The 25157-nt window shown below is 42.2% G+C and overlaps 1 long non-coding RNA gene across 1 annotated transcript; it reads right to left on the minus strand.

Annotated features, from left to right (window-relative positions):
- Positions 1-6356: 6356 nt before the first annotated feature.
- Positions 6357-10398, minus strand: LOC121137074. Its single transcript, XR_005874289.1, has 2 exons — positions 9931-10398; positions 6357-6783 (listed from the first exon to the last, which is right to left on the minus strand). It is a non-coding gene; the product is annotated as an uncharacterized LOC121137074 (long non-coding RNA).
- Positions 10399-25157: the final 14759 nt, after the last annotated feature.

A 25157-nucleotide genomic window follows, 5' to 3' on the forward strand; every position in this document is an offset into this window, starting at 1 on the left:
GCTTATAATTGTTATAGGATTGTTTTAGATCGTGTTGGAATTTAAAAAAAAAAAAAAGGAAAAAGGATGGAGGAATGTGATGTTTTGGAGTCCTGTGATGTGGTTAGCAATCTTCAAGCTTTATAATTTATACAGCTGCTGTTCACATGTTGACTTGTCCTGTTAGGATTCCACTGAGCTGTAAATTTGGTCATGGTATCTGGGTCCATTTCCCCAGCTCTGTGCCGTCCGTGGTTCATCCCTCCAAGGGCTTTATCTAATGATAAAGGACCATTTTCCCTGCTATTCATTTTCCCAGAAGGCAAGAAAGAACTGTATGTAGTCTACCAGACGGACAGAGAACACTTCACTGTACTAAAAACTGTCCAGCAATGGTATCCCCATCTTGTTCTTTTGCTGCAAGCATGTGGCCTTTGAAATCTCTACCTACCAACTGCCAAGACTGGTTTAGCTGGTTCCCAGAGTCACCTAGCACACAGACTGGAGAAGGCTAGATACACTTGCACTCTCCTTCCTGCCCCATTGGGCTGTGCAACTGCCCCTACAACTGAACTGAATGTGACCAGGGAACTGAAACTGATCCGCTCCCAGGCAGTCCAAGTTGGTGTTTAACCCAAAGTAGAGCACCAGATTGAGGCACCTTGGCCTGGCCTATGGCATATTCTGCTGAGTCACTCATCTCCAGGAATGCAGCTCTTCTGGAATGCAAAGCAGGGGCCTAGGTCTCTCACACAGACCAGGAACTCGGCAAGCCAAAGGTCTTTGTCCCATAAAGTTGGGAGACCTACACTGAGGCTCTAAGGGATCTTGAAAAACAAATTGCTTTTCTCTCTATCCCTCTGCCTACTCCCAATCCACATCTACCTCAAGGACAACCACTAACTGTAACTTTTCGTAGACTTAGGTATCTGCATTGGTTAGCTGTATTTATCTAGCTGCATAATACTCATTTATGTGCGTGTATGAGTATGCTTTGTTTTGTTTTCATGCAAGTGTAGCTTGTTCTTCAGCTTGCTTTGGGAAGGAGGTCCCCTGTAACCCAGCCTGGCCTCAAACTTGCTTGCTATGTAACTAATGACCTGGGACTTCTGATCCTCCCTGCTTTCAACTCCTAAGTGCTGGAGTCACTAATTGACATGTCCACCACACCCAATTTTACTCAGTGTGGGGAGGTGTAGGTATAGGGTTTTGGGGGGGCGGGGTAGTGTTTCCCGTAGGGTAGATAAGTACTCTACCCAACTGAACCACATCTCTAGCTCTCCACTTCCTTTTTAAAAGGCCGGAAAAAAAATTAGCAGGGTGGTGGCTCATGCCTTTAATCCCAGCACTTGGGAGGTAGAGACAGGCGAATCTCTGAGTTTGAGGCTAGCCTGGTCCACAGAGCGAGTTCCAGGACATCCAGGGCTACACAGACAAACCCTGCTTAGGAAAAAACTAAAAGAAAGGGGGGAGGGATCTGTTACTATGCTCTAAATTTTTTTTTGTTTGTTTTTTGAAACAGGGTTTCTCTGTATTGTTTTGGAGGCTGTCCTAGAACTAGCTCTGTGGACCAGGCTGACCTCAAACTCACAGAGATCCGCCTGCCTCTGCTTCCCGAGTGCTGGGATTAAAGGTGTGAGCCACCAACGCCTGGCTATTCTAATTCTTTTTAACCACTGCATAGTTTTACGTAACTCAGATGTACCATTGATTGTGGATCTGTCCCTCTTTTGATGATCATATAGGCTGCTTTGCTATTTTTATGACTGCAGATGATACTAGAGTAAATAATCATTTACCTACTTCCCTTTCCTTTTAAATGACTGTCTCTCTAATGTGGATACCAAGGTAGCTAAGTCAAAAATAGGCAGGCACATATAGAGAGGGAACTTCTATGAGCCAGTTTCTATTCCTAGTAGCTCCTGTTGTCCCGCACCCTTGTCAACGCTTGGTATTAATCTTTCCTATTTATTGCCAGTGCAGTGTATGAAAAATGCTGTCTTCTTTCTTTGCTCTCCATATTTTACGGTGGCCCCATCACCGTTGTTTCTGATTTCTCTTGTGCTTCACACATCACAGGGTCTCAGTAAACACTGGAAGTGTTCGGGCCTACATTTTATGTTTGTTTCTTGGTGAGGAAAACGTCTAAAAGATGCTGACAACAATGTGGAAACACAGACGATTTCATAAACTACTAAGAACAGTGGGAATCTGCGAAAATCAGAATAAGCCAGGCGTAGGTCATGCCTCTTGAGATTCTTTTGTGTGAGGTGATTACACTCTAGGAGAACATCCATGGTAGCCTTTGGTGAATGAACAAGAGGAGGCAACGGATAAATGAAATGTGTGTGTACTTTACTCACTTAGGGCAGGTAGCTTTTGTAGGATGTCTTCTTTTGTTTTGTTGAGGGTTGATTTTTGTTTTTCTGCATGTGTCCAATACTGTAGACTTATTCATAGATTTTCTTTTCTTATCAAAAATTTGATACAGAATGTCACTGACTGTGTAGCTGAGGCTGACTTCAAACTCACAGAGCTCTGCCTCCTGAGTGCTGGGGTTAAAGGTGTGCATCACCACCATCCGGCATAAGTCAGAACGTTCTTTAATTCGTCAGATAAGCACTGTTTAGTTACGTGTTTTAACATTCCAAAATGCAATCCTGAATTATTTATCAGAAATTTCATTTAGAACCTTTTCAGTTGTGTCCTGACTGTAGTCTGTAATTTCTCTTTGCACTGTCATTTGCATTAGGTATGAGGGTTGTGCTAGAATCCTAATTAGTAGGGCAGTGCTTCCTTTATTCTCAGTTTTACAAAATAGTTTCTATGTCATAGCTATTTTCTCTTCATTGGAAGTTTAATAAAATTTACTTGGAAGGGATGCCTATTGACAGGAACTATTTTCAGAGTTGTTTTTCTTTGACCTAATACTACTTGGCATTTTTTCCTCTTCTTTTTCCTCTATTGCTTCTTTGTCTTTTATATTCATGTTCATTTGTGTGTGTGTATCTGTGTAAGCACACATGCAACTTTAGCTCTCCTGGTTGTTCCTTTTTTTTTTTTTCCAAAATTTCAATGATTGTGGTTTTAATTTCTTGATTTTCACTTGCTTTTTTTTGTTTTTTGTTTTTTAATCATTAGTAGTGGGCTGGAGAGATAGCTTAGAGGTTAAGAGCACTAGCTGTTCTTCTAGAGGACCTGGGTTCAATTCCCAGCACCCACATGGCAGCTCACACCTGTCTGTAACTCTATTTCCATGGAATCTGGCACACTCACACTGACATACATGTGGGCAAAACACCAATGCACATAAAATAAAAAAATTTTAAATCATGACTGGTTGTTTTGTTTCTGAATTTCTGTTTTAATTGACTTTTTAAGGTTAGTTTTAAACATTTTTGCTTTTGGAGGCAGGGGTCTTACTGTGTAGCCCAGAAGGTCTTGAACTCAAGATCCTCCTGCCCCCACCTTCTGAGTGCTAGGATTACAGTCATGAATTACCTTTTGTGGCTGTTATTCTTCTGCTTAACTTTGAAGCTATTCTTAAAGAAATATTTATTTATATTTCACATGTGTGTGTGTGAGTCTGAATGTATATATGTGTGCCACATGTGTATAAGAGTGATGCAAATCAGAAGACGGCATCAGATCCCCTAGAACTGCAGCTGCTGAAGATTGTGAGCTGCTGTATGGGCTCTAGGAATTGAACCCAGGTCCTCTGCAAGGGCAGAAAGTGCTGTTACCTGCTGCCATCTTTCCAGCCCTTCTCTGAAACTCTTAATCAGGTTCATTTTAAATGTTCTAGTATTAGCTTTCAGCCTGCTATGAATTCTTCTCCATGTTTTTACTCCTGTTTTAGGCTCTGTTTTGATCGTTGTTTTTTTGTGATGGGGGAGCGGGGTCTCTCTAGATAGTCCTATCAGTCCTGGAATTCCTAGCTATCCTGCTTGTAGACCAGGCTTGCCTCAAACTCAAAGAACTCCTCCTACCTCTGCTTTCCAAGTGTTGGGATTAGTGTGCCACCGTTTCGCTCCGTGAGCCCAGGCCTGAACGCCTCTGTTTATTTCTTGCAGGATCCAGCAGATCTATATCATCAGCCTACTTACCATATTGTTTCTGGGCTGCAGAGATATTTTGGAGTGTGAACATGCCTGACTTTGCTTCCCATTTTGCATTTCATCTGTTGTCACTGTTGTTTTGGATCAGAGCGGTCCTTGAAATACATTTTGGCTGGAAGGCCGCTTGCATTTGCTTCTGTATTTTGTCATTTGGCTTTTCCTGGCCACTGCTGTCTCTCTCCAGTCACCACTGCTGTCTCCCCTTGCTCTTCACTTCACCCAACGGTGCAGACTGCGCCTGCGCACTTCCTTCTTTCTGTCACAGCAGCACCCAACAGGGTAGACTGCATGTGCATTTACCTTTGTCCTCTGGCTGACACGATGTTCCACTACCCTGGTTCATGACCTCTTCTGACTTTTCCTTCTTTTTTTCAGGCCAAGTTTTTTTTTTTTGTTTTTTTTTTTTTGGTTTTTTTTTTGCTGCCCGGCTTGACCCTCGCTTTCATCAAATTATTTTCATATCTTTAGTAATCTCTTAAGGCAAATCCCATCCCCGGGATGTTTTCCCTGCTACAGATCCGCTGCTGGTGCATTCCACTCATGAGCTCCCTACCAGAGTCCTTCCCCTTTGAACCTTTTCAATCCTGTCACAGATGTTATCTTTCTCCCAGTCTCTAGGGTCCAAAAGCACAACCTTCCAGCTGGTCAGTGGTCCAGTGGTGGCGCACGCCTTTAATCCCAGCACTCAGGAGGCAGAGGTAGACAGATCTCTGTGAGTTCGAGACCAGCCTGGTCCTGCAAGAGCTAGTTCCAGGACAGCCTCCAAAGCCACAGAGAAACCCTGTCTAGAAAAACAAAAAACAACAACAAAGCACAACCTTCTTCGAGGCCTCCTGCTTTTTCGAGGCCAGTTAATCACCCAGCTTGTTGAGCCTCCTTCTCAGTTTTTATGCCATTGTACTCTCGACACGTCTGCTGCGATCTCTTATTCTTTCGGACAGTTTCAATGTTCTCCCAGTGAAGTAGACATGTGCTATATGACAGTATTTGGGATGCTGGCATTTGAAGCAAGCTTGTTTCTAATTTAAAAACATGTAATAAATAACACACACATATGCACATGCACACGCACACGCAGGCACGCACACGCAGGCGCTGGTGGAATCTCCTGATACAGGCACTAGTAACTCTGGTCCTTTGCAAGAGCAGCAAGCACTCTTACCTGCTAAGTCATCATCTCTCCATCCCCGCCTTTTACCTTCAGATAGCATCTTTTGTCAAGCAGCACTTGCGTAAGAGGAAGTGTGGATATGGGCTATAGGTTCCAATGGAAGTCACTTCCAAGGACTGCTTGTGACACCCTAGAAGAAGCCTGCTGGCCATGCAGTGAAGGGCAGCTCTAAGAAGGGAGTTCCTGGAATTGTCAGATGTGTTTGTCAGTGAAGACAGGGAACCTATCATCCCAGCTGGACAGTCTCCTGAGGGGATTTCAAAGGTGCAGACAGGAGCATGTGGGAGAATTAAATGAGCATGACTATTGAAGTTAAGTTTTGGATTTTTTGTTGTTTGTTTTTTGAGACAGGATCTCTCTGAGTAGCTCTGGCTGTTCTGGAACTCCCTCTATAGACCAGACTGGCCTCAAACTCAGAGATCTGCCTGCCTCTGCCTCCCAAGTGCTGATTAAAGGCATGTGACACCACTGCCCAACAAAAGAAGTTAAGATTTTAGCCCCTTATTTCACTGTCTCCTACTGGAGATACCCAGGTTAGTCTTTCAGGGTTCATCTGAGATGCCAGTTGCTCTCAAGATCTTCCTTTATGGGGACTGGAGACAGCTGAGCTTGCAGAGTGTTTGCCAAGCGTGCATGAAGACCTGGGTCGGATTCCCAATGCTGCTGTCAGTTGCTGTATAGTGAGTTTGAGGTCAGCCTGGGCTGCATATTATCAGGTCTCAAAGACCTTTAAGGGCATCTGGAAGATTTCTTTTTTCCTTTGGCAGCTGTAACTTGTGGCTTACCAGCACTTTGTGGTTTCGTGGTGTCCCATCCCTGCTGGGTACAAACCTCTGACAATGACTCTGCTCATTTCTGGGTCTCCTGGGTCTCCTCTATCACCCTGAGACTCTGCTCATTGTAGGCATTTACCGAGGGAGTCATGACTGAACTGAATCTACACTTCCAAAGGAAAAGTACAGACTACAGGAATAAATAGAAATCTTAAATAATGAAGCAGTTCAAGGAATTTGAATATTTCAAAGTGCCAGCCATACAGAAGCTGAATAATTCATGCAAATATTTGAGGAAAAGAACAAAAGCCTATCTAATAATCCAGCACACTGTTCTTTATTTGGGTCCATAAAAGGAGATTCCATCCTTAGAGTCCTGGAGTTAAACTTGGTTTCACGAGCTTTGAAATGTAGATCCAACCCATTACATCACAATCAAAACTGAAATTAGAAAGAAACATTATCCAGAAAACAAATTCAAGATTTATGCCTTTTCAAATGGATGTGTCATTTGGAAAGAAGTTGATTCACACCATGAAGTGTCTGGCTTTTTTTTTCTTCCAGTTTCCACGCTCTTCTGTAGTAGGGGTGGGTTTGTGTGATGTGTAGACATGTGCTTAATCAAATTCAGCTTGACTTCTCAAGCTAAGAAAATGCATATGAAGTATTTCTGAGATAAGCAGAGGCACAATCTTCTTACAGCTCACGAATCCCCCCGGCGGCTGCTGTGTTGGTCTTATCCCTGTATTTGAAAAATTGGCTTTGGTTTATACTCTACAGATTCTTGTTCACTTAGAATAGACAGGAAGAGTGAGGTGCCCCATGAAGCTGAAAGGTAACTGAGAGTTCTGGACCCCCGTTTTCCATTTAGGGAAGAACTCCACACCATTACCTGCGTTTGTCTCACAGCACACACAGTCAACTCACCTGGGAATGGACCACAGCTCTGGCCATAGACTTCTGTTCACTGAGTTAGGCGATGCTGAGAAGTCTCACAAGCTCAGAGATAAAAATATCATAGGCTATTCCCTGATTTTTGTGACTTCAACGTGGAGACAACCCAGTTGAATGGCTACATTGAAATAGTTGACAGCCGCTTTGAAAATGAAAAGAACAAAGACAGCTGCCCTGAATCTTGCTTTTGAAGTAATGTAAGAGAGCAAGAGGAGTGGCAGGTCCTTCCTTACGTTTAGCATAGGCTCTGATTTAGGACACACAGCTGTTGGGGGCTCTGCAGATGTGACCAGAATTAGGAAATAGTGAAAAGCCTGATAGAATTTTCTTAATTAGAAGATTTGAAGAAAATAAAACAGAAACACATTTCTAATTCAAGTAACAGGAAGGGCTCAAAATGATGGCACTAGCCACACACTTCTCTAAGGATCTGGCACAGCATAGTAGTTCACCAAAGTTCACTCTCAAGAAGAGTCTCCTTTGGTGCTGGAGAGATGGCTCAGAGGTTTAAAAGCACTGGCTTTTCTTTCAGAGGTCCTGAGTTCAATTCCCAGCAACCACATGGTGGCTCACAACCATCTATAATGAGATCGGGTGGCATACATGTAAGCAGATCACTGAATAAATCTTTTTTTTTTTTTAAGAAGAGTCTCCCTTTAAAACATGTGTGTTTGCTTATCTATGATTTTGTACATATGTGTCTCTGAGTGGAGCATGTGCATATGCACACACGTGTGCTGGGACCCCAACTAGGCTCCTCTGTAAGAGCTGCAAACACTCTTAGCTGCTGAGCCTTCTCTCCAGCCCTAAAAATGTAGATTTTTTTAAAGATATGGATTTTTAAATATTTATTTTATTTTTATCTGAAATAACTATGTTTTTATGAGGTGCAATGTATACATAGTAGAATGGTCTAATAAAGCTGATTATAGATATATCACCTGGTATTCTTTTTGGTTTTTTTGAGACAGGGTTTCTCTGTGTAACTTGGAGCCTGTCCCAGAACTCACTCTATAGACCAGGCTGGCTTCAAACTCACAGAGATCCACCTGCCTCTGCCTCCTGAGTGCTGGGATTAAAGGTGTGTGCCACCACTGCCGGGTACTCACCAGGTATTTTTACCATTTCTTTGAGATAATAAGACTTAAAACTAAGATGCAGAATTTTAAAATTGTAACTGAGAGAGACATGAGCAATAGATCTGTAGTAAAACTTTATAGCAATTTGTAGACATTCAGGCATACTCATAGAGACAAGTACTAGTGTGTATACAATGATATGCATCATAGATTGTATTTATATAATAAGCCTTTATATGTTGCAGTTCTTATCTTTGATACAGAAGGAAAATGCTACAATTAAAAAAAAATCCAGTCTTTAGTTCACAACAGGGAACAAAATAGATCACAGTTTCTTTGCATTTCTGTTGTTACTTCCTGTTGGGACAGCAGGAGTGATTCATGAGACTGTAATGTAATACTCACAGTTTCAGAGTCACAAGGCAAATTCCAGTGACTGGATAAGGAATCTGAAACAGCACTCCCGCTTTGAAAAATATAAAATTTCAATTAAAGCCTGTTCTTCAGAGAATGTGGGGTCACAGAAACTAAGTACTTTAATCTCAGCAATGCTAATATCCTGATAGAATTGATTTTTCCTTAAAGAAACCAAAATGTAACTGAATTTTACTTCCAGCTTACATGTAAAAAATATAAAGTCTAGCTGGGTGGTGGTACATGCCTTTAACCCAGCACTCAGGAGGCAGAGGCAGGTGGATCTCTGCAAGTTTGAAGCCACTTTGGTCTACAAAACGAGTTCCAGGATAGCCTGGGCTGTTACACAAACAAACCCTGTCTCAAAAAAACCCCAATAACTAAGTAAATAAATAAAAATATGAAGTTTTCCCTCCACCTTTTTTTTATGCCTGTTTACTTTCTCACTATACAAATAGATTGTTTTCACCATATAAGCTAAAAGACATTTTCTAAAATGTTAGACTTGTTTAGTACAGGTAAGTTAAAATTTTTGAGTTATTTTTAAAAGATGTATGCATTTATTTATTTCTACACGTGTTTGCTTGCACAAGTTTATGAACACCACCTGTGTGCAGGAGCCCATGGAGGCCAGAAGAGGGCGTTGGATTCCCCTGGAATTGGAATTGCAGGTAGTTGCAAGTGATTATATGGGTGCTGAGAGCCAAATCTGGGTCTTGTGCAAGAGCAGTAAGTGCTCTTAAACCCTGAGTCATCTCTTTCCAGCTCCCAGGTAGGATTTTAAAGTTAAAAAAAAAAAAAGAAAGAAAAATTCCGAAGCCTTCAGTGCTTAAGTTTAGGTGAAGAAAGAATAAACGCATCTAAGTACAGATGAATAAATAGTTTTAAGCTAACAATACCCTAGACAGGGGTGCCAGCATTAGATAAATAGAGAACATAGGTACCTGATGGCAGACATGTGCTACCTCCTTTTTGGAGTTAGTAAAGTTCCAATCTTATTTAATAATAGCAGTCAAGGGAAATTAAGAACTGGGTCTATAGCTCAGTGGTAGTACCATGCTTTCCTAGCATGTGACAGTAAGCGCTGGATTTAGTCTCTAACACCAGAAAAACAAAACAAATAGGAAGCCTAGTGGAATTTGAGAATAAAGAAATTTCTACACTCTGTAGGTAGGGGCAAGAGACTCATAAGTTCAAGGTCGTCCTCAGCTACCTAGTGAGTTTGAGCCAGCCTGGGCTACTTGAAGCCCTGTCTTAAACAAATGCAAATCAAGGAATAAATTAGGACAATCAGTTACCCATATAATATTATCTATCTGATGTGTACAGATTGTATTTGCTAGAGGTAGAAAATTCATTAGATTTGATTTTTCATTAGCCACCTAAAGAACCCTCAATAAATTGAGTTCGCTCTGGGGTTCCGCAACCATTATTTAAATTACCTCCTGAGGTAGATAATAACCTCCATTTGGTGCTGCAGAAAGCAGCCTATTAAGAAATATTATATTCAGTTTACATAAGCTTTATCTTGTTCCCATGACATTTGTTTTTCTTTTCAGTGACAAATTGATGCTTCCATTGATGAATTAACAACCACAACCCTGTAGTTCTGGATGAACTTCCACCAAGTTTCATTGCGGTAAATGAAAAACCAAGAGGAGTCTAGCCTCACAGCTCTCCTTCCCTAGAGGATTAAAGGGCTCAAAGATTTCCAAGATTTCCTTCGTGGTATTTGAGTCTTGTGCTGTTGCTCATTTCCTTCTTGATAACATTTCAGTCTTGCGTTCTCTTCCTCTCTACTCTTCTTTGACATAGTCCCAAATAGGCGTAGCCTTCCCAAGATACGCTTTCATGAATACTCCTTATGACATCACAAAGAATTTGGGGTCACATGTGTTATTTCTGCCTGGTAATCCTTTGCTGCTCACTCCTCTTCTATCTTAATAGTTTCCTAATTGGCAGTTGCCCGCATCAGATATTCTTGCTGTCATTGTAGTATAGGAGGCTGTACCCTTTTCTTTGAATCAAAATTAAGCCACATTGAAATCCTCTACCAGGAAGCAACCTGTCTTCCCATATCTTTGGTCCTTGGTCTAGTCATGAGGAAGCTTGGGGTGCAGATGAGCAACAAGGATGAAGTATCTTGAGTATCAAAAGATGTTGATTTATGAACATTCCTGTTTGAATGAGAGTGTGCTCCATAGGCTCATGTATCTGAATGTTTGGTACCCAGTTAGTGGAACTATTTGGGAAGGATTAAGAGGCCTTGCTTGAGGAGGTGTGTCACTGGGAGGGTAGGCTTTGAGGTTTCAAAAGCTCATGCCAGAACTTTTTCTGTCTGTGTTTGTGTCTGTCTCTTTCTCTCTCTCCCAGCCTGAGGATCAGGATATAAGCTCTCTGCTCCAGGCTTGCTGTGATAACCATGGACTAACCCTCTGAAACTGTAAGTGAGCCTTCAGTAGATGCCTTATAGGACTTACCTTGGTGTCAGTGTCTCTTCACAGTGAGAACAGTAGCTGACATGCTTCCCAAAGCAGCAAGGGATCGATCCTATGATGCTCAAATGCTATAGACATATGGTAGTCACTTCCATTGATCTGAAGTCTCTCTTGTCCACCCCTCCTCTAAGTCAAGAGTTGAGTCTTCTTTCAAGGACCACCATGTTCTAAGTCAAGAGTTGAGTCTTCTTTCAAGGACCACCATGTTCTAAGTCAAGAGTTGAGTCTTCTTTCAAGGACCACCATGTTCTGAATAATCACATCAATATTAAATTGTGTGTTTAGACTCAAGAGTGATGACTCAGCAAATAAGAGCACTGAGTGTTCTTCCAGAAGACTTGAATACAGTTCTGATGGTGGCTCACAATTATCTGTAATGCCAACATCCTCTTCTGGCCTGTGAGAGTACCAAGCACACATGTGATACATAGACATTTTACAGACAAAACACCTATACACATAGATTTATGTTTGGTGAAGAGTTGAACACCTATAATTTCAGCATAGGAGGCAGTGACAGGAGGATCATCACAAGTTAAAACAAACAAACAATAAAAAAGATTAAAATACTGGTTAGGTGCCATAGAGAGAGGAAGGCAATTAGCATCTGAATTTCCATGAATTTAGACTTTTTTTCCCTAAGTACTCAATACTCCATCAGGCCTCACTGATACTTCCTTTGTATTTTCAAGGAAAGCACAGTAGGTAAATGAGAGCTTGTTTCTTCCTTGGGATGGCATGGGAAGCCTGGGACACTTCCAGGATCAGGGTGGGAATCTCACCACCCAGGACTTCAGGAGAAAAGAATCTCTTTGATGCTCACCCTCACAGACACAATGAAGAACAGAGAAGTCAACTTCTGTTCTGGGGGGAACAGACCTCTCACTTGCTGTGTCTTCCTCTGCTCTGCTTTGCTCCTGCTGTGTTCATTCAGACTCAGCAGGTCTGAGTAGGGAAGTGAGTCGCTATATCCAGAGGGGAGGTCAACGCTGCTGGGCCTTGGATGTGCAAAGTAACAAGGACCACAGAGAGGAATGGATGCAAAATAACAGCTCCTTAACTATTTTATTTATCATCTATCTATCTATCTATCTATCTATCTATCTATCTATCTATCTATCATCTATCTCTCTACCTACCTATCTTAAATAAAAAAATCTGACATTGGAACATTGTGCTTGCTGGGTACCCAGAACCACTCTGTTGGATCAATTTATTCCATTCTCACGAGCCTGAAAATGGACAGTATACATGTCTGCATGCGTGCATGCGTGTGTATGTGTGTGTGTGTGTGTGTGCATGCGTGCGCGCACACACGCTCGTGCAACATGTGTAGAGGCCATGATAATCCCTCTGGCAACTTTGTGGAGTCAGTTCTCTCCTTCCAGCTTTGTCTGGGTTCCAGGGATGAAACTCAGGTCACCATCAGGTTTTTCGAGGCAAGCATCTTTCCCTACTGAGCTATGTTGCCAACCCAGGCCGCCTTTTAGATAGAGTAGCCAGAGAATGCTTTTCAGCTGAGAGCTAAAATCAGAGACGTTAGCTGTGGGAAGAGTGGAGGAAAGGGCATTCCAGGCAAGTACCAGATGCACAAAAGCCAAAGAATAGAAAAGAGTGTGAGAGCTTGGCCGGATCCCGGGGATGCACAGGCCTCCACTGGGAACGGGTACAAATTTCTGTTAGGATTAGAGCTGAGAGTAACAGGTCAGAAACAAAATAGACTTTGACAGGTCAGTCAGACCTCATCTGGAGCTTTATGTTGAATCATGACATACCGATGCCAAGGCTTTGGGGCTGCCCAGACTCTAAAGCTGGAAAATAATCTTAAGGTAAGTTTCAGTGTTGTTCTTCTGGCCTTATTTTGATGTAAAAAATAAAACCACCATTGAGTCTGGGGAGATGACTCAGCTCTTAGGGTCATTGGAGCTCAAGCATGAGGACCTGAGTGAAATCCCCAGAGCTCATGTAAAAGCAAGGCATAGTGGTGCATGCTTACAATCCCATTATTGGGATGCAGAGACAGGTGGATCCCTGGGTCTTGCTGGCCAGTAAGAGACCTTGCCTCAGAGCACAAAGTAGATGGCTCCTGGCTACTTCAGGTTGACCTCTTGACTCCCAAAAGTATGCACACGTGTGTGTGTGTGTGTGTGTGTGTGTGTGTGTGTGTGGTGCAACCCCTCAAGTTCACTTCCTTACACGGAAGTCCATCCCTGGCTTGTGATGACTTCGTGTAGAGAAAGCTTTGTTGAAGTTACTGTGACCAAGGGCTAAGATAAAGCAAAGCTGCCTTAAGCACGTACACTCCTCAGCACATTCTCTGACCTGGGGATCTGGAAGCTGCTCCAAGGGTGCCTGAAGCACGTACACTCCTCAGCACATTCTCTGACCTGGGGATCTGGGAGCTGCTCCAAGGGTGGGTGGGGCTCCGCAGTGCTTCCATACAGTCTGTGTGCTGCTGTGACAGAATACCATGAAGCAGCCGGGCATTGGTGGCGCACTCCTTTGATCCCAGCACTCGGGAGGCAGAGGCAGGCGGATCTCTGTGAGTTCGAGGCCAGCCTGGTCTACAGAGTGAGTTCCAGGACAGCCTCCAAAACAATACAGAGAAACCCTGTCTCAAAAAACCAAAAACAAACAAACAAACAAACAAAAGAATACCATGAAGATGGTGTCTTACACATCACAGAAACACATTTCTCACGGTTTAGAGTCTGGCACGTCTAAGATCAAAGCTTCAGTGGCCTTTCTCTGTCCACCATGACAGATGAGTGGAGATGTCACCCACCCCCTCCAGTCCTTTGCACAAGTTCTATTCTCATCTTTAATAGCCTGGTCTCCTATTTAATGTTCTGATTCCTGACTGCTACTTTGGCCATTAAGTTTAGATATGAGCTTTGGGGTACACGTTCAGTCCTTTCAGATGACTTTTGTGGTTTCTACCGAAAACTGTTAATTGATCTGAGACGTCTAGGAATACTGGTTTCTGCCCTTGGAGACTCAGATACCTGCCCTAATGAAGGTCCTGGCCAGTTCTCACCGGGATGGCATTGTGTCCATCACTGATCTTCTTGGCATTGTGTCCATCACTGATCTTCTTAGCATCTAGTAGTCTTCTCTAGTCTACTAGCCCGGAGCTGCCAAGGAAGTCCAGCTAGAACTCACATTTGCTCTCTCGCCTTGCCTTATTCCTCTCCCGTGCTCTAAATGGATCTGCAATCATGATGAATAAAACCAGAACTTCTTTTGTTGTTTAATACCCTCCCCTTATAGCTAAGCTACTGAAACCGCCATATTTTCGTATCTTTCTCTGCCTTCTCATGTGAGGAACCCAACCTTTCTCACTTGCATCCTGTATACATACTTCAGAAGGCATTTAGTCTTCACCTATTGCAGGCTTAGTCACTCTTATTTTATTTTATAGCCCACTGAACCCATCGTTCATCTCGGGCCTCCATTTTAACAGTCTCTCCCCGCATCTTCCCTATAGCCGTGAGCTTTCTGAGGGCTAGGACTGCGTCCTTCAGTGCTCAGTATGTTTAGTTCATAACTTCTCTCCAGACAGGTTGATGGGGTTTCCTGCATTTGCTTTTGCCCTGCCTGTCATCACATATATTCTTCACCTTTACCCACTTTTCCAGGGGATAGAAAATGGTTTGCTTAAATGTAAGTTTATAAATGTATTTCTACCTCATTTATCAGAATTGTAACCATCTCTAATGAAGTGTGTGTGTATTTTGCTGGGGATGTCTACCGTATCCTAGATAAGCCCTCTAAGAAATGTTTAATCACCCATAGTTTAATCTAAGCACTAATGTGTTATTATGAATTGGAGCAGTCCAGGACTCTTTACTACAGTGGCTAAACCACATTCGTGTCTTCAGTTGTTTGCTTTTTCTGTTTTTACTTATCTTCTTAATTCCTGATCTCATGACGTTGCCCAGGGTGGTCTTATCTTCTTGGGTTCAGATGTTTCTCCTGCTTTGGAATCCTGATGACAAATACGCACAGCTCTCTTATCCTGTTTTGATGCCATGGATTAAATATAGATTTGGTTGTGGTTGTTTTATTTGCCAAGCCGAGGCTTAAATTTTGTTTCTGAAACAATAGTTTATCTCTCAGCAAATGAATGAAAGTTTTCTACATATTTTACTTACCTATTTATTTTGTGTGTGTGTGTGTGTGTGTGTGTGTGTGTGTGTGTGTGTGTGTATGTGTGCCACATGGTGTGTAGAGGTCAAAGGACAACTTAAAGGATTCATTTCTTTCCTTTGGCCATGTGGGGAAATTAAGCCTAACTCAGGTTGTTGCAAGTACTTTAACCCACCAACCCATCTTCTAGCCTGTTTGGAAGTTTTCTGAAGTCTGTACCTTAAATTTTACTTAAAATTGTAAGGGGACTTGAGAAGCAACATAGTCCCCCAAATATGTGTGATGAACAGGCTGCCTGTCCTTCATCACTTTGACTCTTAGGAGGGAACTTGTTCATCGAAGAGCAGTTAATTCACACCAGGATTTGCCTTTTCAATACTGTCTTAGTCAGTGTTCTACTGCTGTAAAGAGACACCATGGCCATGGTAAAGGTCACTTTTATGGCCTTTTAAAGGAAAACATTTAATTGGGACTGGCTTACAGTTTCAGAGGTTTAGTCCATTATCACCACGGTGGAAAACATGGTGGCATGCAGGCTGACATGGTGCTGGAGAAGGAGCTGAGAGTTCTTGCTACATCTCGATTGGCACGCAGCAGATGGAGACTGCCACCCTAGACCTCGCTTGAGCATGTGAAACTTCAAAGCCCACCTCAACAGTGACAAACTTCCTCCAACAAGGTCACATCTATTCCAACAAAGCACTTCTTAATGGACCATATATTCAAACACATGAGACTATGGGGGCCATTCCTACTGAAACTACCACAAACAGGAAGACATTTTGTTTGCTTTTAAGGGTGAACTAAGGCCATTGGGGAAGATGCTCTGGAAGAATTGTTTTCCTCAGATGTGAGAAAGTTTGCTAACAGACTTATAGAATAATACAAGCTGTTTACCTCAAGCATTTTGGCTATTGGATTTAGTTAATAACACCATGAACAAATATTACAAAGATGAACACATTCTTCATTTTATTATATGAGAGTCTAAATAGATGGGAAACATGTAGAATATCATAACAGAGGCACCAACTCCTAATTTTACTTTATTTTATTTTGAGATAGTCTCATTAAGTAGCCCTATCTGGGGTGGAACTTGCTATGTAAATCAGGCTGGCCTCAAATTCACAGAGATATGTCTCCCTTTAACTCCAGAGTGCTGGGACAACGGTGTGTGTCACCACACCTGGATCCAGCTCCTAATTTTATAATCAGCTCACTCCTGCCCCAATCTCCTGGTAAATTCAGGGGTCATTTGCTACCCAGGCATCAAATATATGTCATAAGGGTTTACTATATCTCCTATCAGGCTGGGGTAGCTCTCCGTGACTAACAGACTCCACTTTCCAGTCTTATTAAATTCTAGTTCATGATAACTTTTAAATAACGTTCCATAGTAGATAAAGATCAAACAGGGTTTGGAAGTATAGCTCAGTAGTTAAGCAGGTGCTTAGGCGATCATGGCTGTGTACTTAATTCCCAGCATGGATAAAATTAAGCTCAATTCAATTAATAACATTTTAAAAAATACCACGATTTCTTTACTCTCTTATCAATGAATTTTTAAAACTGCCATTAAAATGATCTTTTTATTGTTGTTATTGTTTGTTTTGAGGCAGAGTGACACCATGTAGGTCAGGCTGTTCTGGAACTCACAATGCATTCTTAAACTAGAAGTGGTCTTCCTGCCTCAGCCTCTTGAATTCTGGGATTGCAAGCGTGCTCTACTACACTTGGCTATTTTCCATTGTACAAACATTGCAGAAAGATCTTTTATGTACATTCTCCCAGGTGTGGTGTCACTGGATTTTGTCTCAAGGCTTCTGAAAAGACTTCTTATGCTGATAATAAAATAACATGACTAGTTACTTAAAAGAGATAAATAGAGAGCTGGAGAGATGGCTCAGTGGTTAAGATCACTGGATGCTCGTCCAGAAGACCTGAGTTCAGTTCTTAGCACCAACATGGTGGCTCACAACTGGTTCATTAACTCCAGTCCCAGGCAATCTGGTGCCCTCTTCAGGCTTTCTTAGGCACTGCACACACATGATGCATACATGCAGATGCAAGCAAAACACCCACACACATAAAAAATAAATTAATCTTAATAAGCAAAACATAAGCAGGTCAAGGGATTTCTGGAATAAAGAGAACTTAAGAAGGTGGATGCATAGTTGTGTGGCATCCTAGGGGAAGCAAGCATGCAGTCAGGTGCCACCAATGTCATTTTGGCTAATATTGGTGGCTCCATGATATTAAAATGGAAATTTTAGCCCTCACAATGTATTACTCATGTGTAATATGTTACATGTTTGTGGTGATGCTGATCTGAACCACAAGGGTATAGAAGTACAGTACATGCAATTTTGTACAGGATATAATACTAGTAATAATAAATAACTTTATTACTAAGTATTGTACTATATATTTTATGATCCTTTAAATACACTCTACTTAATAATAATAATAAAAGCTTACTGTAAAACAGTGTACCGTGTTATCCTAGCAGCATCCTTAAACATCTTTGGTTTACTGTCTCTCACACATCAGGGGTCAAGACATTGACCAGCACTGCCTGTTTGTGTGAGTGTACTTCATGATGTTTGCACAACGACACAGGTGTCTAAACATCCACTTCTCAGAACATGTCTCTGCTATCAAGCCACACAGCACAGTGTTATCGGATCTCTCTCTCTCCTACTTGCTTCTGTGGTGCTGGAGAAAGAACCCAGGGCCTCACAAATACTATGGAAGCGCTCTGTCACTGAGTGACACCCCGAGTTCTGGTGTCCCACTTGCATAGATAATTTGGGGCTAGGTTGAGCAAGCATAAAATTACACTGAGCACCACAGATTTGTCCCTGAATTCATGATGCTGCCTTTTGTGTTTCTGCTACTATGAAGATTTCCAGAATTTTCCTTTTTACTCTGTGAAAAATATCCTCTCCATTGGAATTCCATTCTGTTTGCCTCCATTGACTGATAAAACGTGGATTATATTTGTCAAGGTTCGTTTACATATGCCCTCAGAGGCTGAGTTCTCTGTAGGGTGAGGGAGGGGTTCATGTCTTATTTGTAGGCAGTTAATATTGAGAGATGAATGAGCAGCGTAAGATCTTTTGGAGTTGGCTATGGGACTTCATGGTAAGTTGTGGAAAGACAGATTAAAGTGTGGAAAAGCAAGTTCTATCTTCTTTGTCTTTAGCTTATTTTAAAAAGAAAAAAAAAGTTCCATACATAAGCTGGCATGGCAGCTGTGAAGACAGCTCAGGCATTACTGTCGCTGCTGCACAAACATGAGGGCCTGAGTTCCATTCCAAGCTCCTATATCCAAGCCAGGCAAGGAGGAACATGTTTGTAATGTCAGCACTAGGAAGGTAGAGATAGGCAAATGCCTGCAGTTTGCTAGCCAGCCTAGCCTATGTGGTGAGTCCTTGGTCCTGATGAGAGACCCTTTCTCAAGAAACATGGCGGCCCACTCCTGAGGAAAGACACCCAAGGTTTGCATACATGTGCATGTACACTTGTAGTCATGTGGCCCCATACACAAACACACATGTATTCCTACATTACTACACAAACCTAAAAACAATAAATCAAAGCTGTCATGAGTGGTCAATAAAACAGATAAATTGGTTACAGTGTGTAGACACTTACAATGTGTACTTTGTGTGTTTCCATGTGTAGATAGTTTAGGGCAAAAAAAAAAGTCCATTTTTTTTTTTTGGTTTTCGAGACAGGGCTTCTCTGTGTAGCTTTGTTGACCAGGCTGGCCTTGAACTCACAGAGATCTGCCTGTCTCTGCCTCCCGAGTGCTGGGATTAAAGGCGTGCATCACCACTGCCTGGCGAAAAATCTGTCTTTTAATGGATTATTTTTATGTGCTTGGGTGTTTGGCCTGCTTGTATGTTTGTGTGAGGGTGTTACATTCTCTAACAGACAGTTGTGAGCTGCCATGTGGTCCTCTGGCATCTATCCAGCCCCAGAAAAAAAATCTTAATTTTGTAAATTTCCAGGAAAACACCTGAGAAAAATCTTCCTGTCATCTGTAGGTATTGAATTCTTCATTAACTGTTAGACTCACCAAAACTCTAGATTCTTATAATCTGGGACAGTATGATTCTGTCCTCTTGAAATTGCCAATTAAATTAAGCAATTCTGATAAAGCACTTAGAGTAATGTTTGGTGAAAAAAAACAAACACAAGCTTCACTATTATTAGTTAACTGCATCTGTAGTCCCCCTTTTATAACACATGCTTCCATATGTATGTAAGGGCCCCCACTCCCATATAGTTATGGAACTATATAGATAGTACATTAGTAACCCAGATCAGAACCACCCTCCCAAATTTATACCTTAAAGTTAAAAATATAATGTATAATTCTTTAGTAATTTTTAAGTATATGAAAGCATGGGATATTGGTATATTTTTAAGACTGTGCATAGGCCATTGTAAGAATGCCTTTTCCCACTGTAAGGGCTTTGTTATGAATAACTAGTCACCTGTATGAAGGGTTGTTATGGAATATTTAACTATATAAAGATGTATTACATTTGTTAATGTTGTGGAACATTAAACTATGTAAAGTTGTGCCACATTTGTGTTGCACTTGTTTAACTATGTAAAGATGTGTTGTATTTGTTTATGTACAGATGCATTGCTGTTTCGCTTTGCTGAAAGCGGAACACCCAATATTTAGGCACAAGAGGGATAGGAGGGGCTGGCAGGCAGAGAGAATAAAGAGGAGGAGACATCTAGGCTTGAGAAGAAAACAAGACAGAAGAGAGAATGAGGGATAAAGAGAGTGAGACACCCGGGGCCAGAAGCCAGGCAGCCACTAGCCAGCCAGGCACAGAGGAAACAGAAGAAAGTTAGAGAAACAGAATGAAAGAAAGGTAAAAAGCCCTGATGCAAAGCATAGATGAAGAGAAACAGATTAAAACAAGAACTAAGATAAGACTGAGCACTCATAAATAATAACAAGTCTCTGTGTCATGGTCTGGGAGCTGGCTGGTGGCCCAAAAGAAAACCTGTTACAAAGGGTGGCTAGTTTCATTTCTTTAAAACATCTTTCGGTAGCAAATCTGAGGCCGTTGTGGTTAACCGAAGTATAAACCCAGTGAGGTCCACCAAAACTAGTGTATAGTTACATTCTGACTCATAGTGTCTGCCAGGCATTAATCATAAGGGAACAAGCAGCGCTGCCCATATTGCATTGTTTAATCTCCCATTCATTGGGTTTTTCTTTAAGCTGCTGTCTGTGGGAAGGTTCACTTTTGGTTGCAACTTGCCATCTGCATTACTGCAATTTGTCTTCATTTGCTGCTTTGTGGTGGCTATGAAATCCCCTCCCAAAAAGCCCCCCAAGATCTGTGCACAGAAGCATCATGGAGCTGGATTCATCCTGAATGGGTTTCACACTACACTGGCACCTTCCAATCAGAAAGTTCCTTCTAATACATGAGTGTCGGAGTGTTAGGCACTTTCCAAACATGAGCAACCACTTCTGGGGAAGACTACACGGAGTGTTTAATTACATGAAGGCACTAGATTTTTATTATGCTGTCATTGGATAGTCGAATAACTAGGTATAAAAGAGCTCTGTTTGTACAGAAGTGATTTTCTAAATCCTGTTGTCCCAGTTTCAAACTATAATCTAGTTCCTGGGCAAAATGAAATGGAATGGTGACATCTCCACAACTAGAACAAATTAAAGCTTGCAGAAATAAGCTGCACTGACAGAGGAATGAAAAACCTTTGAGCCATGAGCAGCCCTCCCATCCCAGGAATGACTGGGCAATTTACTCAACGAGTTTTGTCTAGACATTGTGCTGCCATTTAAATACCCCTTCCTCCAAAATAGGTTGAAATAATGGTGGTATAATGAGGTGGGATCTCAGGGGTGATTAGGTCTCAGGAGTCCTGACCTCCCAAGGCCTTTCCTTAGCAATGAAACTAATATCTTACAAAAAGGAGGAGCCGGCATCTTCCACCATGGAAGGATGCAGTGGGAAGGCCTTTGCTGGATGTTAGTATCATGTTCAAGGAGTTCTCAGTTTTCAGAGTTATGATCCAGATAAATTTTTATTGTTTTTAAATTACCCAGGTTATTGTTTTTGCTCATGCCATCAGAAAATGGAGTAAGACATGTTAGAAAATTTTACTCTATAATTTGTTCTCCTCAAGTGAACAACACTAAGTTCCATCCATCCATCCATCCATCCATCCATCCATCCATCCATCCATCCATCCATCTATCTATCTATCTATCTATCTATCTATCTATCTATCTATCTATCTATCCATCCATCTATCTATCATATGTCTTAAAACTATTGTTTGGACTGGAGAGATGGTTCAGTGGTTAAGAGCACTATGGCTGCTATGGATCCTGATGTAACTGAGAACAAACGGTATTTGTTTTTCTGTGACTGGCTTATTTCCCTTAGCACAGTACAGTGTCTTCTAGCTTCATGTACACTGCTGAAAGTGGCAGCCTAACTAATGCTCCATTGTGTGTATGTATGCACCATGGCTGTTTCCTTTGTTCAGCTATTGTGAAGAATGCTAGAACAAACCCAAGAGTGGGGGTATCTCTTCAACATCCTGCTTTCATTTCCTGTGAGTGTATACACAGAAGTGGGAATTCTGAATCACAAGGTAACTCTATTTTTAATTTTTTGAGGAACTGCTGTAGCTCTCTGCTGATAGCTACACCCATCTACGCCACCTCAACAGTTCACCGTGTTCTCTATTCTCACACCCTTATCACCACTTAGTTTTGCTCTGTAGGAAGAATTGAGCACACTTTGATCATCACAACAAATTCCTTGGATGAAGCTCTTCTCACAAGTTTGGATATGATGAAATTTCTGTTCAGATTGGTTAGGCAATGTGCCGAGTCTTGCACAGCTGGTAAGATCAAGGCTGATATTATGATCTCAGCCAATCTGGTGATAGAGCCACCACATGAATGTTTGTTCTTTCTGAATTACAGAATGGAATAATTTTAGGATCCTACTTCTAGTCCTAGTTTTTTCAGAAAAGCTAAAATGCATGGATTGAATGGTGATAAAATTGGGTCCACTTTTAGAACACCATGGTTCTCTTTTCTGTCACCTGGTTTTCTTTCATTTCACTTAAGGTATTTGCAAAGCTAGGTGTGGTGGCACAGCCAGGTGTGGTGGCACAGCCAGGTGTGGTGGCACAGCAGGCATGGTGACACATATCTGTCATTTCATCACTTGGGGGGAGTACTGGATCTTGAGTTCAAAATCTTGAACTACACAGGGAATTCAAGGGCAGTTGGGTTATAATGAGGCTCTGTTTCAAATAAACAAGACAAACACTGTAGTTTCAGAATTTTACTAATCCTCTCCCTTTTCTTCAGACCTCATCCCCTCACGTGTTAAACAGAATTATACATCTAAGTTATAACTTACCTAGACAATTATCCATTGCATAACCTGTTATATAATGCTCATTTCCCTTCCCCTCAAGATTCACTATCCTGAAGTTACTCACCAATAAACAGAATTTCCAATGATTTAGTTGATCAATAGTCAAGTCCCTCAAAGGATAAAAAGAAGAAATTGCCCCATGTCTTGTTGCTACTTTGCTCAGCTACTCAATGGAAATTATTCCAATGGCTTGAGAGAATTCATCTAGGATGGCCCTGAAGAACCTGTATTATGGCCATACTTAGTGATGGAACAGTCTGCGAATCCTGTGAGTAGATCAATCCAGTATTTAAGTGGGAACACATGCAGGAATTTACAGGGAAATCTCAGAGGCATTGTAGCCATATATTTTACTGTAGCCATGGATGGGCTGGTTTCTGATAACAAGACACTACTTGAGCTGTATAAGCATGTTAATATGTAACAGCATGGACACCCAGCCAAATCACTGCAGTTTTTGTTCCATAGTCAGGTAATGCAAACTACATTTGTTTTTTAAATAATATTTTAAATTAATTTTGTGATGTTTTTATACATGCATTCAATGTATTTTGATTGTGCCCACATACCCATTACCCTCTCTTGTCACTCTTCCACTCCTAGTGAGATTCTTCTTTTCCAAGTCCCCCTCCTAATTTCATGTTCTTATGTATGTGTCAGTGAGAGAGAGGGACAGACAGACAGACAGACAGACAGATACAGAGACAGAGAGACACACAGAGGGATCCATAGGGTTAGTTAGGGTTGCTCTCCTGAACAGGCGTAAGGGGCTATTTACCTGAGATGGCAATGTTCTAGAGGCTAAACTGCTAATACAAAACCATTGTGAGACTCCCAAGTTCCTGTTTGATAATGACTTGACACTCAGTCACTGTGAGGGAGTTCTCATTGTTACCCTGAAAACCTGTGTAGTTGTGGATGACTCCTGCAAGGCAGCCTCCATACCTGCCTTCACAAACCCCACTGCCTTTAGAAACGACTGGATCCTGGAGGCACTGACAATCTGTAAATTCTGATTTCCCACTCTTTCTCTCTCATAAGTATTTAATGATGGCCCTCAACAACAGCTGGGCACCTCTGTCTCAAGCCATTCTTTGTTTTGGTTTTGTTTGTCATTTTGGGTGAGTTCTACAACCCCCAGAAGTGTGAAGGCGCTCTCACGGGTATCCAGAGTTGATACTGTCACTCTCATCTTTGACAAACGTACCCACCCATCATGCTGGGGACGGAGCCAGAAGAACCAGACCCTCGTAGCTGTGGTGCCTCATCATCTGCTCCCCTGTTCCTGATGGAATGTTGGCAGGCTTCATCTTGTGAAGACAAACACAACTGCTGTAAGTTCATGAGTGCCATGGCCATGTCCTGCCCGAAGGATCCTGGAAATGCTATTTCAGTTGCTACATTTTTAATAAGAGGTTAATAATACCTCATGAGTTGAAGACAGAAACAAATTATTCTTGAACTAGCCCTTAACGTGGAGACGGTTCTCAATGTGTGTGGCCGTTTTCCTCCTAAAGACCCTATGAGTTATGTAGGAACAAGATCGACTTTTACAATTTAGGGAGATGAGATTTGGAGGAGGTACATGGCATAGGCTGGCCTGGAAAGCAGGTCTTTTGACTTCTAAACCTGTGGTCCTTAACCCTGGCCTGCTCTGCCTCTGGGCTCAAGATAAACCGTGAGCACAAGAGCCTATGGTGTAACGGCAAGGCCTCTCATCCCAGCTGGTGAGTGCTCCCTAGGCAGTCTCTTGCGGGGTGAAGTAGAGGAAATCTGGCACCTAGCTGGCTGAGGACCAGCTCCTTGATGATTTTGGGTTAGAAATGTGAGTGATGCAAGTATTCTTGGCACAGGCTCCTGTGCTGCCAGGAAACTCCTCCAGTGCTGATGAAAGAGAAGGAACCAAGCGTGTGAAGTGAGAGCTGGAGAGCCTCGAACACCTCCCACCCTTCCTGTCTCTCCAGATGTGCACACCATCTCAAAGAAACCAGCTTCCAAAGTTGGTGTCACTCACTCATCCAGCTTTCCAGAGAGCCATGCGCTGTACCCCCTGGCTGTTGGGTGACAACTAGATCTATGGATCTGCTGCTGTGCATGCTTCCAAAGTGTGAGTTAGGTGTGTAGTTTCCCCGTTAAGAAATGCTGAACAGGGCAGGTGTCCTGGTGGTGCATGTTGTTAAAATGTCTAGGTTTACCCAGTAACGAGCACAAACCGTGACTCAATAGTCTCATGTGGAGTTTTATTGGTGGGCAGGGAAGGAAAAGGGGGGGTGAGAGGTAACCAACCCATGCAGAGCACACAGAGAGAGAGAGAGAGAGAGAGAGAGAGAGAGAGAGAGAGAGAGAGAGAGAGAGGTAAGAAAGAGAAAAGTAAGAGACAAAGACAAGAGTGAAAAAGAGCGTAAGCAGGCAGGGGTCAGTCCTTTAAGGGGGTCCTTTGCACCTGCGTGGTTCTCTGGGCTGGCCAGAGTGCTGCCTGAGTGCGTCCTGCCAGGTAACAGGGCAGGAATGCCTGAACCTTTCATTCCCACCTTTATTTATGATTAAAAAGAGGTGGGG

Source organism: Mesocricetus auratus, unplaced genomic scaffold (genome assembly GCF_017639785.1).
Source record: "Mesocricetus auratus isolate SY011 unplaced genomic scaffold, BCM_Maur_2.0 Super-Scaffold_100676, whole genome shotgun sequence".
Lineage (NCBI taxonomy): Eukaryota > Metazoa > Chordata > Mammalia > Rodentia > Cricetidae > Mesocricetus > Mesocricetus auratus.